Source organism: Camponotus vicinus, unplaced genomic scaffold, assembly GCF_025532165.1.
Source record: "Camponotus vicinus isolate PSW18456_S1 unplaced genomic scaffold, iyCamVici1.0 SCAF_3, whole genome shotgun sequence".
Classification (NCBI taxonomy): domain Eukaryota; kingdom Metazoa; phylum Arthropoda; class Insecta; order Hymenoptera; family Formicidae; genus Camponotus; species Camponotus vicinus.
Genome location: NW_028141967.1, coordinates 22,654,653 through 22,667,225, shown reverse-complemented (window position 1 = coordinate 22,667,225; position 12,573 = coordinate 22,654,653).

Sequence of the window (12,573 nt, the reverse complement as noted above, 5' to 3'; positions counted from 1 at the left end):
TTGCCTCTTATTACAATGTCCGCTCGGAGGGCTCAGGGCGCTTTAAGTGGCAAAAAATCCGGCGAACGCGGGAGGAAGCTTGATCGATGGACGGTTCGTTACGTTCCATTACGGCGATTCGATGCGACCGCGGTTGCAACGGTATGAAAATTCGTTTGAATCCGTATGCCGCGCATATAGAAGGTTGCAATTTTTCCTCGCGCCTCTCCTCCCCCGCAACCCTCCTGGAATCATTCATAATCGTATAAGAGGCAAAAATTTCTCTGCCGCCAGCACCAAACGTACGTTCACGCGTTTCACTTACCGTACGAAATTCCGTTTGTGGCAAACTTTTTTCTCTCGACGAGAGAATAAAATTCCGCTCATGTATTTTTTATACGTAATATCCTTTCTTTTATCTTCTCTCTATGGCAGTATTATTTTCATATTCAATAAGATATACGTATCTGTTAGATTTATAATTATTTATCTTTTTAATATAATTAAGATTATTAATTATACATATTTATTGTATTGAAAACTCGCGAAGATACGTGAAAGCGCAATTGTTCAAATCCGAAAAAATATTTATGACTGAAAGTCGGATAAATCGCGTGATTCTAGATTCTAGATAAATTCACAATACATTAAGACAAAAACTGACTCCTGTCTGTGTACAAGATATATATTGACCACAGTCGGCGCGTGTCCGATAAGAACAAAAGAGGTTATAAAACCTTTCCGCGAGACTTTTCGCACTCAATTATCCATTGTATAAAATTCTGTTCGGCGCAATTATTATACGCGCCACGTTTCCAACGGCAATGGCAGGCCACCCACGCAAGACCGGAATCGCGAATTTTGTTGGAGAATTTATACTTTCCACGAAATATATAAGCTCCCATCCTTAAGCGCGCGAGCTACCTACGATCGACGAGGAAGGGGGACGAGAAACGAATAAAGGCGAATAGGAGAATGCGATAAGCGGCGGTTTCGACCAAATCGAAATCTTCGAACGTCGTTTTCACAATTTCCCCGCATCTGGTAGATCCAATCACGCGAGAGATAGAAAAACCGTCTACCGTCGAGGACGCGTGACGATAAGTTGTAGAGAACGAGGGCGAGAGGCAGCTCATAAAAGCTGCGTTCGATTTCGATGGAAACTGTCGTAAAAAGGTCCGACCACGTTAAGATCGACACGATTCTATGGTAGGGGAGATCAACGAATACAACGTGCATAAACAGGAGATTATTTGTTCGGGAGAGTATTTAAATATCGTATATGCTCTCATTTTTTTATTGTTTCAATAATAACGCTAGAAGCACATCACGAATGTATTTTTAATATATTTACTAAATGTAATTTTTTGAAAAGATATTCTGCCTACATATGCAAGTATTATAATTATTTACAGTAAGGACATGCTACAAAGGAACCAAGCAATTAATATAATTGATGCATTATATCTAAAAAAAATATTTACTTTAATAATAAAATATAAATCTGAAGATGTTACATAAAACAAGAGATAAAAAAAATATTTTTTAAAATAAAGTAGAGAATTTTGATTAAATATTTTCCGCGTAGAATTTTCGACGAGATAAACTCATATTTGTCCTCATCTATCATTCGTCTTCTATGAATTACTAATACAAAGCGATTGTGTCTGCGTGCGACAGTTTCCAAATGGGAAATGAACGTCGTGCGCATCGTAATTCTCCACGAAAGCACGGCCGCATTATTACTACCGGGCTGTCAACTCGCGCTGCGAGTGCCCGCAAAACATGTCAGTTACACCATTTTCTAGAGACGATCAGGGATGATGTAAATAAATTCCAAGCAACATGCATGTGCCTGGGACACGTTGAATTTTAGCGTCTCTCTCTCTCTCTCTCTCTCTCTCTCTCTCTCTCTCTCTCTATATATATATATATATATATATATATATATATATATATATATATATATATATGTAGCGTATATTTGCATATTTTGCATTTCGTCGTAGTATTATAGATCTCCGAGAAATAATTCGCTCCAAATATTTCGATTGTCCAGATTGCCTTACATTGCCCTCTTTAAATCTACTGTCAGACACGTGTCAGTTTCTGTCGACGATGCGCCAAATACATATCTTCCAACGCGCCTTCCTCGACCTTTCGAGCGAATTTGCTTTCTCTTGCCAGAAACTAACGTAATTCGAAAGTTTTCGATTACCCTCCGATGTCAAAACTTTCCCGACGAGTGAAACTCATCCCCGGCAATCGTGTATCGCGGTATCGGTGGCATTTCGCTCACCGCAATTCTCTATTCTTCAATTTACCAAGTCGAAGAGTGCTCATTTTCGACGATATCGACGACATTTCTTGTTAACGAAGAAGCGATACCAAAATCGTGAATACTATCATTGTCTATCTGATTCTATCTGATTCTTTTCATAACATATTAATAGAATACAAAAAATTATTTCTCCCAAGTGGAGAGTTTCAAATGGAGATTTTTCTCTTACAGAAATATCAGAGGATAGAGTAAATTAAACGATACATTTCTAATGAAAAATGATAAATCATCTCGTTTAGACGTATATTTAATAGATGTACATGTTTCTCAGATTAGAGGGATCGCTGAAAACGTCGGAGTAATTCGCAAGCCTCCTGTAATTGAATCATGTATCAATGTCAGCTACACTTCATCACCAGAAGCTTCTCGTTACATTTTGGACAGTTTCGGGACTTCGAGTTGAACACGTCAAGACATCGAAGATACTTCATCAAATTCAATCGTGAAAGCAACTTATCGGAACTTAGAAGCTATCCCATCATGAGTATTAATCGGATACGTCGAAAATGCTATCAGATGTTTTAAGAAAGCAGCGTGGAAATAATGAATTTGATAAAGTCAGTTATCGAATCGTAAACGAAAATATGAATATAATTTCGAATATCCGTTGAACGATAAATCAAGAGTAAGTAATTGGTATATGTGTTTGTCCTAGATTTTTATTTAAAACATTATAGATTGTAAAAGCACGCGTTGATTACTTTGCTTTGTGTTAAATCACTTTTGCGAGTGATGTGTCACGACGTTTTATGCAAAATTGCTTGTCAACGATTAAATGCGACACTGACAAATTTAAATAAACTTTCAATGAACGATAACGATCGCGTCCACGTCGGAGCAAATCAATCGAAATCGACAGCGCAATTATATATCGTGGGGAGATGGGATGTATATTCCTCCTTTCAATTTCAGCCGCGAGCTGAATACACGATCTATCGGACATATCGGTCCGTTCAAGCTTAGAAGCTGCATACTGATCAAGAGCGTTAATTACGTCGCGTTAGATACATCGTGTTAATCCGGACGACCGCGAGAGCTCGCCGACTAATTGCGCCGATTCCATCCAACAACATCGTCTGACTTGTCCACGGAAATTGCGTGTGTCCGCATTCCTTGTCCATCAAGTATTCCATTTTCCCGAGGCTCGAGGATGAGAAACGGTCCTCTCTCGCGGGTTTAACGATCGACCGATGTACTTCCGTTTACATTTGGATTCGCAACGAAGACTCCATTCGTCTTCCGACGACGTTTACCTCCGACTCTCCTCTTCGCGAATCGGGAGGAGAAAAACGCTCGAGCGAAAGCCCAAGGACGACAAGGGATCTACTCTCGCGTTGTCGTACTAACAATAGCGTTGGAAGATACGTCTCGTCCATCACATCGGCCGGACACGAATAATCCTCGTCCTGGTCCCATGAGTTATGAAACGCGGAATAACAAATGTTACTTGCATTCGCGCACACGTGGATGTAACCTGTCTCGTGCTCATGTCGAGTCGGGAAATACGTGCAACCGCGTTCGCGGCGCGATTTCGATGGAACGCTTTCGATATCGCTTAGAATCTTCTCGCGCGCTCCGCCGAAATTTCATCCGATACATATAATGGCAGAAATGCTGCGGAGCATGTTGTTCAATTCGAACGTACGATATGTAAATGCGACGAGGGCCCGCTTGGCCGAATGGTCGTAACTAGCGGCGAGTTAGTTAGCGTTCGGGTTATAGTTCGCTCAGGGTAAGGCCGTCGCTGCAATGTCGTGCATCACGTGCGGAATTGCGCGGAAACACATCAATGTTCATAGGATTTGCTCCTATATATATATATATATATATATATATGTACCAATTCGCGATTATATTCTCCGAGCATGCCTATCACATGAATATCGTGGATTAATATGGAGCAATGACGAAAATATCCGAGCGAAATTGGGCAATTTAGCAAAAATATGTTTGATAAACGATATTTTGAATGCATATCGTGTAACATCGAGAAGTGTCTGCGATGCGACGACAATCGTTATTGTTCGAGCTCTTAGGCTTATCAAAATTTGTTAAGGTCTTTCAATTTGATATTTGTTAATTAAAGCTGACAAATGTCCCAGTTTAATATTAGTATTCGTAGCCGTATCTGATTGCGTAGAGAGCCGATTGTGTAGAGGAGACAGATTGTAACTTCGATAATAGATACGAATAGATACGAATTGCTAAATACCGATGTTGAGTGTAGATAATTTCTATAGTATGTTACACGGTATATTATGCGGAATACTATGCAAAATTTCATTAATCATACATTCCATAAATATTTTACATTTGTAACATATTAAGTTCTATTAATTCCTACCGATATGTTAGATGCTGGCAATCATATTTTTTATTTGCGTATGTTTAATGTAGATATATTTGATTGTGCATATAATTAGTTCCATATAATTAGCTTATTATTTAATAACATTAAAAGTTCCATTGATCTTCTCTGTTATGCACACGTGCCGTGTATAACACGAAATGTGTAACATTTTGCTAAATTTGTAATAACTGACCGTATTTCATAACTGACATTCGCAAAATTAATTTCTAAAATTGTTTTAAAAAGAGAAATAAAATAAGTTAAATGATGAAAAAACGTTAATGAAACATTTTCATAATATTATTATCGGTACAGAAGAGATAAATTCAACTCAAATTAATATGATAAATATCAATTGCTATACAATATATACAAAAAGTATTTATTTTAATATTCTTGCTTAATATTAATACACTGCGTAGCAATTTTTTTACATATATATATATATATATATATATATATATATGTGTGTATATTAAATTCTGTTTAATTATTTTATATAAAATAATTTTATAAAATATATTATAAAATATATTATAAAATGTCATCAATACACTGCATAAAGATTAAAATCTATAAAGAAAGAGAGAGAATTATATATATGTTGAATCAATATTTAAAATTATTTATCAAAGTACAATATACATATTTTTATTAATATATTGTATATAAAAAAATGTATATTTGGTACATGTGATACACGTAAGATATATTTATTTATTTCCTTATTTATACATATGCGTCGTTGTTGGCTGCGTTCACTATTGGCAAACAATTCGAAGGAATTAGAACGAGGTTCGTTGAACGGATCGCCGCGCGGAAACTATTTCACTCGCGTTCTTTGGCAGAGCCGCGTTATCCGCGGCGCGCAAACTTCCGCTGATCCGCGCTCCTTTATAATTGCCGTCGAGACGCGACTCGAGGTTTGCAGTTTACCTTTCTCAGGTGTTATACACGAGTCGAACAGGATAATCAAGCTTTTGCGAAAGACGGGAAGGAAGAGGGATGAGAAAGTTTCTAGCGGGTTAAATTGTCAGAGCAGCCGCGTGAGGAGAAGGAACGAGGAGAGGAAGAAAGGAGAACCTTTTTCTCCCCTCCAGTCTCTTTCCCAGATAATTGGCAGGCAGCAACAGTCGATCTCAACGGCAATAACCTAGATCTACGTGAGGCTGTACGCGACGTGATAACCTATATATATATATATATAGCGTGATATACATATATGCGTAGCAGCGAAAGGGGTCAGCGCAAAGGGGTTTGAAACACATTTCCTCGGATGGTCGTTGGAGCTAAAGCTCTCGTAACCGGCGCCGCCACAAAGCTGGATTAACCTGGCGATACTCCCCCGTACGGAATACCTCGTAAATGCGCCGATGACGTATTTGGTTTAGGATCCGGATAGCTTTAACGAATGAGATTCGTTCGTTTAAAGCCGTGTCGAAATGGCACGAGTCGCGTTGCTGATCGAAAAAACTAATCGGAAGAGAAATTTTTGTAGTATTTATGTACAAGAATAATTTTTCTCCCATCTCCTTCATCTGCGAAACGAAACAAGAACCAGTTTTTACTTGACGTGAAACTTGGATCGTTCTTCTTTCGCGAGTTTTCCTGACATTATTAGAATTCAAAATCGAAAAAACATAAATCTAATAAAAGTGACTAATGCTTGACATTCAAAATTATGAAATGTTCACGATTTTGTAGGCACGTGATCAATTAATACTATATTTTGCAGGATAGATTCTTTTTTATCAGTATCTTTGTTTTATTTCAAGTCCCGAGAAACGCGCACTCGAGTTAAACCGGCTCGAAATAAATCATTGAAAGTTCGTCGAAACGAAGGCGAATCGTTAAGCGGGAAATTGGAAACGCTGCTGACGAAATAAAAAAAAAAAAACAAAAAAAAACGAAATGCCAGAATGAAATGCTATCGAGCGCCCGTGTGTTTATCGGCGCTCCGATCCAAAATTGCAATCGTAAATTAACGAGCGATCTCGTCGGTAGGCTTTTACGAGATGCGTTCATCGATTTACTATAATCGATGAATGAGCATTATCGCCGTTCGCAGAAAGGTCAGAGGTCGAGAATGTCGCATCGTGTGTCCATCAAAATTAAAAGGACTTAAAAATACGCGGGTATTACTTGTACACACGTACAAATGTCACACGTGCATCTGACAGATGCGCGTGGAATTCGCGAATGTTATAAATTTTTACACTACTTTAAACACGGATAGAAAAAGTGACGTTGTATTATTCTCTCTCGATATCGAGACGAATTGAGCATTTAAAAACGCTCGTTTTATGCTTTTTACTATTTTCTCCTCATCGAATAACATTTAAAAAAAAAACGCGACGAAAGAGAAAAGGACGCGCCAAGGTATTTTATTGCAAATTTTTTAAAATTAAAAATAGATACGCGAATATAGTGAAGCTATCGATGAAATAGTGAAACGTGAGAGTTGATTCTCCTGTTGCGCGTATAGTTAATTAATCCAATTCAATTTCTGCATCAACCTATATATTGCACGAAATATATAGGGTATCCTAAAACCTATCAAATGTCCTTTTAATAACAGGTTCTCTGAGTAATTTGGAGACGATTTTTCTTTAGCAAAAATTGTGAGGGAGATCATCATTTTTTGCAAATTTTCACTTTTTCTATTATATCTCTATATAATTAAGCCTCAAATTAAAATTCTATTATCTAAAAAATAGCTTTGTTAATATTTTACTTTTATAAAATTTAATTTGGGAAAACCATTTTTTTTAAGTCACTTATAACTCGAAAATGACTTACAATTTCGCCTCGACATTTTCGCTAAAAAAAAAGTTTCTAAATTGGCTAGACATTATTATAAAAGATACCCGGTAGTTTTGAGCCGATCTGTATATATTGTAAATAACTTCAGTTAAAAATGAAATAATCCGTTAAAAGGTTGAAAAATAAAAATATTGTTCGCTGTCTCTTAATCGCTACAAACGAAGCGTCATCCCATAATTTGGAGTACGTCGAAACTGAAATCCCGAAATTGTGAAATAGGAAGTTGATGTACATAAGTTGATTACGATTTGACTTTGTAAGTTGATTACGATCCCACTTTGCGTTATCCCGCGTCGTTATCGTCCCGGGGCTTGATTTCTGAAATTAACATACCGAAAAGCCACCGCGCTCTCGGCAACGTGCGGCTACAGATCGGATACGGATTCTGGATGACGCGCGCGCGGAATGGTGTACAGCCGTGACGTCAGTTGCGTGACGTCACCGTGCGGTCTCCTAGCAACCGGGGCTGAAATCCCAGCACGGGCACGCTGAAACCGGGGCTGCACGTATACCGGAGCAGCCTCACGGGGGGTGTGAGGGGCACAGTGCCCGGGCACAGAGTGCGAGCTAAACTTACCCCCCTTACACACACCCTGTACGTTCCCCACCATCTCGATGATGTTGCGCCGCACGTCCTTCTCTGTCGTCGCCCCAGTTTGTGGATCTCTTCGTTCCAATCCCTCTCCGCCCTATTAATTCTCTCCTCCTTTCTCTCTTTCTCTTTCCCTCTCTCTCTCCCTTTCTCCTGTCCGTTTGTTGCGTTATAGCAAACTTCCGGGATCGTGACGTCACAACAAACGATAAACGGGGGGAGCGGGGGAAATGCTTGTTCTCTTTGATCCCCATTTGTATCGTGTACAGGTGATAAACGTAGTTTAGTTATACGGCCATTTACATCCGCACACCTCTTTTTGCGTTTCTAGCTCAAAGGAATTAATTTCGTAATTGCACTTTCAATTATTTTTACTAATTCGTACTATTGTGGCAACAATACTTTTAATAAAAACGTGCGACAACATTATTTAGTTATAATAACGATAAATCTCCAAGCAAAAAAAATTAATTAGTTTCACAAACAAAATGCGTAATCATTAAAACGTTCATATGCAACATTTTATTGAGAAAAATATCTGCATTAAATAGCATAGATTCTTTATAAATTAGGCGTGTATTCCTGCGACGGTTGTTAACCCGAGGGGTTGTGGCCCAAAATTGAATTGCCAATGGCATTGCGCCAGGGATCTCTCCACGGAATTTAGATTTATCATCGGGCTATTCTTATTGCTACGTCTCCATCCACATATTCTTTCTCTCCTCGATTCCTCCTTTGCAAAACCTGCTCATTAGTAGAATTACGATCCTTCCTCGCATTAAATGTTATACGAGCGTTAAAAATACATGTTTCGCTCGAGCTTGAGTTTGTGGCCGTATGCGAGTTTACAGTATAATTTAGTTAGAGTTAACATATCCCTTCGATCTAGGAGATATTGCGATACACATTGCAACGCTTTCAGGGATAATAAAGTTAGGATGGCACTGGAGTGTATCGCTTGTGTAATTTGTTAGAGCGCGCGGATATCGCAAATTCTATTATTAGAAAAATGTACCGTTTACTGAAGGAAATTGTGTAATAATTGGAAATGTAAATCATTTTTTTTAATAACATTTAACTGTTAAAAAAAAAGAAAGAAAACTGTTGCGAATCGTTATCGGTCTCCTTGTTCGATTTTCACGGCCGAGAGAGGACCGATGCTTCTTCTTTTTTTAGAAAAAGGAAGGTAAGGAATTTTCTTGGTGGTTTTCTCTTAATTAAGATCTCGAAGTTGGTGGCACGTCGCGAATTCGTAATTAGCAGTAATGTTACCTCCGTCCGATAACTACTGCCTCTCCGAATCTCGCTCGTTAGTACGTGCTAGTCTCATCAGGCGACCTAGACAAGAGCATTCTTTCTGTTTCAAAGATGGAGAAGCCACGAAACTCAAGCCCGTCTCTTGGGGAAAGTTTCGCTGGGTAAGGAAAAAGGACGAAGAAGAGGACTTTCCGGTTTTCTTAATTAGTTCTATACGGAACTATCCCAACCATTTAAAACAGAGATACATGCGATGCGACTGTCGAATAATGTAAATTCTCGTTAGCTTATTCTGAGCCAAAAATAGAACACCTTTCCTTAAAAAAAAATAATTTTATCGGACTAAAAGAGATAAATGAAAGTAATTAAATTTAAAAGAGATAAATATAAAAATAATATAAATATAATATAAATGTGATAAAGATATATTTTTACGAAAGCAATAAAAATTCTCCGCTGTAATTCCGTGAAAAATATCGTGGATAAAAATTGAATAAAAGTTGTAATATTTTTTATTACAAACGCGAAAAAATATATACAATGACACATATTTAGCTTCTTAATAATCTTTCTCGTCAAAGTAAAAGCCGGTAGCGATTCGCATAGCGAATTACAATTAAAGTTAAATCGTTTATATTCCTCTCTCGTGAAAGTTTAAGAGCTTGCTCGGATAATGTTTTGAAACGGATGTTTCTGCTGCGCTTTATTTTCGGCCTCTCCCGTTTTTCCCTCGAGCAGTCGTTTTATATACGCGATTTCCTTTATTTCTCTCTTAATTCGCCGGCCTTGATAAAAGCTTCTATATTTTCCGGAATCGTGCACAGCTTTACATTTCTACGCGCTTGCAATTACAAAAATGTTATCGTGTAATGCGAAAAACAGCGAGCAATGATGGAGGATGGTAAAGAGATCGATATGATAGAAAAAAAGAATGCGAATGAAAAAGAGCGATGCGAAATGAAGGAACGATGTCGAAGGATGGCGTGCCACGATTTAATTCTCCGTTAATTCTCGCTTACATTTTCTTCCATCGGAGTTAACTACGCTTCGTGCTATCTCGCGATTACAGTTATAATTCCGCAAACTAAGACTTCGTATAATTCTATACCGGAAGACTTTTATATCCAGTATCTCTGAACGCGACTGGGCGTTCTGTTTTATCCAAGTAATTGCCAGAATGATTAAACGACCCGATCAAATCGCGGCTTAAGGTCCGATTCACCGCAGTCGACTGGCTGCGACTGGCAGAGTTTCGGCTACAGTTACGATGCGCGAATTGTTGAAGTGTCGATGACATGCTCGCGAATGGATCGGAGCAGCGAATTATCGGGCTCTTTGGGCAATGCAGCGTGCCTCTTGCGGCCTTGTTATCTCGTTACCGAGTCTTGTGCCCGACACAAGAGGGGTGCAAAAGAGACGGAAAGTGGAAGGGGGAGAATAGACAGATAACGTCAGTAATTGCGGCCGCATTTGACTAAATTAGCGGCACTACCGCTAACAACGAGTAATAGACAATAAGGCAGCGTCTACTTTGAGAGAACCGTATCATCAAAGTTTAATATCTGTACCAAGATGTACAAGAGGAGAGGAAAAGGGGATGATAAGGAGCTTTCAATACCCAGTAGACAGATTTGCAAGTACAATCTCCCATATCTATCACATATTCTAAGCTGCGGTGCTTCAATCAATATTATTACATCTTAATGTGTCATAGATTGAACATCGCGTATCCTACATCTTTTAATTGAAACTGTGAATTTGAATAGATTAATGAAGAAACCGAAAATGAAAGAGTGAACGAAAAGTGTAAATGTCGATCACTTACTTAACGATATTGATTTTTGATTGATAAAGAGAAAATCTTGAAATGGCTCGAAGAAGAGAATCGATCTATTAAAAGATGGTTGATAAACGCTCGATGAATGCGAGCTAGACAAACGGACTGAATAGATTGATCAAGATATGTAGAGATGCTGTATTCTCTCGTTAATCGTCGAAGTGACATCGTTTATTGATGCGCACTAACAAGAAGACGGTAGGGATGGAATGGCAGTAATTGCGAAGACCCAATTAAAGCCAATGTGAGAGAGGGAGAATGGGATGAAGGAAGAACAGAAGAGATGAAGGAGACGGCTAAAGACAGAATTAAACGAGCATTTGATGATCATTCATCGGGTGTGTAAAGTCAATTGAGTCACGTAACCTATATACGTGTATACTATAGTCAGAACTTTTAAGCTCAGATTATCTCATATTAATTTACTTTCACAGTAGATATATAGTAGAGAGAATTCAATTTAATATCGGTAATTATTAATAAATATATTAATAAATATATATGCGTATACCCCGCAGAATATATATCTGCAGGGAGATTTACAGGATGAAAAAAAAAAATAACGGAATGACCTGATCCTATTTCGTAAACCATGAATTTAAAAAAAAGTTTTAAATAAAATTATACTGTATTTTATTTAGTCATGTTATTTTAAACGTGGATTATTTTGTACTATTAAACTTTTTTAATAAAATCCCCATTTTTATTGCATTTTTGTAACTGAATTTTAAACCTTTTTATTAAAGAACTTTTTGAATTATGAACTTTCGAACTTACGGTATCGCTGGTGTTAGTGTGATCCAAGACATGTTATTAAATATCGTAGCAGTGACAAACTATGGATCTTTACATAACACACACATAAAGATATAAATCCGTACAGTCTCCACATCTTTACAGGTTATATTAATGCCAGCAGTATCATAATTTCGATGACGTTCATAACTTAGAAAGGTCTTAAAAGGATTTATTGTTTTGATTTGTCTTAATATCAGTTATAAAAATATAGAATAAAAAGTAAAATTCTTATTTTAAAAATTCATAATCTTTACATAATCTTGATAAAGTGATTAAAGGTCAAATCGCGCAATTAAATAGAATCATGTCATGTCCTCTAACATCTATTTTTTTTTTTTAATTTAAAGTTTTCGAAACTTAATCAGGACATTTATTGTTTTTATATATTATATATATGTAAATTATGCAATGTGGATGTGTTTAATTATAGAGTCACACACTGAAGACATCTCACCGTGTATGTGCGTGAAATAATTTTATAACAAGATCAAACACTTCTACAATGCGACTATTATTCCAACTATGGTTAAGAGACGAGCGCTTTCTCATACCAGATCTAGTCTGACTAGAAGTGCTATGTCGGTGCTCGAGAGCTT